Consider the following 2,795-nt stretch of genomic DNA (forward strand, 5'->3'; position numbering starts at 1 on the left):
TTCTTAAGAAGCAACTTATCATTCATTATAGTTTCATCATGAGATTGCAGCAAGTCAGTCACATTTTCAGGTTCCATTTCTAATTCTAATTCTCTTGCAGTATCTACCACATCTGCAGTTACTTCCTCCACTGAAGTATCTCAGAGTCATCCATAAGAAGTTGGAATTAACTTTCTTCAAACTCATGTTAATGTTGATATTTTTATCTCTTCCCATGAATCCTGAATGTTCATAATGGCATCTAGAATGGTGAATCCTTTATTTTTTAATAGTTATATAAAACTTATTACACTATGATTTATTTTGAAATATAGTTTACAACCAGATCAATTATAACACATACACTGGCACGTAAGCACAGGGCAGACTTTAAAAACAAATTATTTTGGACCTTTAAAATTAGGCCATAGTGTAAATGTCCATGACCTTACATTCAACGAATTCATACTAAAATACTCTATTTTTGTAAGATGAATGCCAAAATTTTACATATGCTACAAATTTATTACATATATTTACATGGCTCTTTCTTCCCTAAGGTACTCAAAACTTTCACATTATATAGCTCCCTACTTTAAGCAAGCTTTGCAGGGATGATGAGGTCAGATCACTGTCAGAAGAGGCTATGCAGTGCTATAATACAAAAATGTATTTTTTTAAATGAATTTTTATTTATTTTTTTGTTACAGATATTTTACCTTTTTACCCCATTGGTACCCCCCACCCCACCCCACCTCCGCCCCGTCCCCGGCTTAGTTGTCCATGTCCATTGGTCATGCATACATGCATATAAATTCTGTGGTTTATCTCTTCCCACCCCCCACCCCCCATCCCCTCTTCTGAGGGATGTCAGTCTGTGCCCTACTTCCATGTGTCTGGGTCCACTGTATTCCTCAGACTGTTATGTTCATTATATTCCGTATATAAGTGAGATCATGTGGTATTTGTCTTTTTCTGCTTGGCTTCTTTCACTTAGGATAATACTTTCCAGGTCCCTCCATGTCGTCTCAAAGGATAAGAGATCTTTCTTTCTTACCGCTGCATAGTACTCCATTGTGTATATGTACCACAGCTCAAAAATGTATTTTGAAAGCTACTCTGACTACCAAATACTGTTTCTATAAAAAGTGGTTTTGGCACATTTGTTAAGAGTCACCTACCCATTGCATCAAGAAATGGGGCCACTAGAGGGTACCGTCTCATCCTAAATAGATCCTAGTGCCCCTTCCACATTCACCACCATTCAGTTTACTCAACTGCAACCATTCCGTAAGGAAAATTCACATTTTCTTTTGGCAGTGCATCAGGTTGTTGGCTTATTACTGGTTTATGTTCAACTTTCAAATACCCAAATAGTTCTTAATTCCTATCTTAACTAGATGCTTATAATCATATTCACTAGCTTTCAATAAGTAAATCTACTGACTTCTGAGTGATAATCTTAAATCAGTCTTTTATCCCAACAAGCAATAGAAAAAGTTGATTTCCTTTACCATTCCCTAAATCTAAACTTTATTGATTTCACTTGAGTTACTCAATTGGAAGTACTTGATATCAAGTACAATTATTAGTAATTTAGTTATTTTAAGTGGCACTGATACTACCATAACATCACAGTGTGCAGCAACACAAAACAAGATAACGTCTAATTATATGTTCTGCATTAATTAGTGGTTTTACACAGAGATTAATTACCTAGCATTGAGTTTGGTATGAAACAGTTGACAACTACCCTTAAATATTACTAAATTTAAACATTAGTACTTTATCTTATTTTATACCTGTACTTTAAGTAAGGTTTTAAGTTGAAATGTCATTATTTCCTTATCAGAAGGATTAAAAGAAACAGGAACCCAGTGGCTTGGTGGTTTAGGAAGAACACTTGGTGATGGTGGCTCACTAAATTTGGCTCCAGCATAGTTCTGATTAATTTGAGACTTAAACAATAAGCTGGGACTTGATAAGCTAGAGTTCCAATTTTGATTATTTGGAAAATTTTTGTTCTTCCCCGCATTTTGCATGGCCTTCCATGCAGCTGCTGATGTGTTGTAAGTATGTCCTCTTTATTTTTTCTTATGAACAATCTTCATCTGGGAATTTTGATCCTTGGTCTTTTGTCTGTTAATTTGTTGTGGGTTCTTACTAACATTTCTAGATTGAGGCGCTGGAATGTTATATCTCTCTCCACCACCCATCTTCAGCTTCTTCGTCACCTTTCAGTCTGCTTTTCAGATTGCAGGATTTCTGCTACCTGTCCTCTTCCTTGCTGCCAAGCCCAGGATAATAGATGTTGCTTTCTGACAAATCCTTTCCTTTGTCTCAATACACAAGTTTTCATGGGCCAATCTGCTGAGTTCAGCCTAGGAACTGAGGCCAACATCTGAGTCTCCTCAGCACACAAGTTTGAGAGAAGTCTTAGTGACTTCAACCTCAGGACTGTGGGAGCGGCTCCGCTCCTGCTCGGCAATGAAGCACCCTCCCCTTCCAGGGAGAGACGAGGCACTGGACGAACAAAGCCCACGGGCACCAACGAGCTAGCTGCTAACCACCTCAGCATCATGAGGACTTCCTCCCTCTGCCTCTACCCTAGAATGGTGAATCCTTTACAGATGGTGTTCAATTTATTTTTCAAGACTGATCAGAGGAATCACTATGTATGGCAGCTATAGCTTTATGAGAGAGATTTCTTAAATAACAAGACTTGAAATTACTCCTTGATCCATGGGCATCAAAATTGATATTGTGTCACCAGACATGAAAACAACAGTAATCTTGAATATTCCTGTCAGAACTCT

At 37.6% G+C, this 2,795-nt stretch overlaps 1 pseudogene; it reads right to left on the reverse strand.

Moving 5' to 3' along the window:
* Positions 1-1,701: 1,701 nt before the first annotated feature.
* Positions 1,702-2,422, reverse strand: LOC118636558 (annotated as a pseudogene).
* Between the last annotated feature and the right edge of the window lie 373 nt (positions 2,423-2,795).

Source organism: Molossus molossus, unplaced genomic scaffold (assembly GCF_014108415.1).
Source record: "Molossus molossus isolate mMolMol1 unplaced genomic scaffold, mMolMol1.p scaffold_m16_p_2, whole genome shotgun sequence".
Lineage (NCBI taxonomy): Eukaryota > Metazoa > Chordata > Mammalia > Chiroptera > Molossidae > Molossus > Molossus molossus.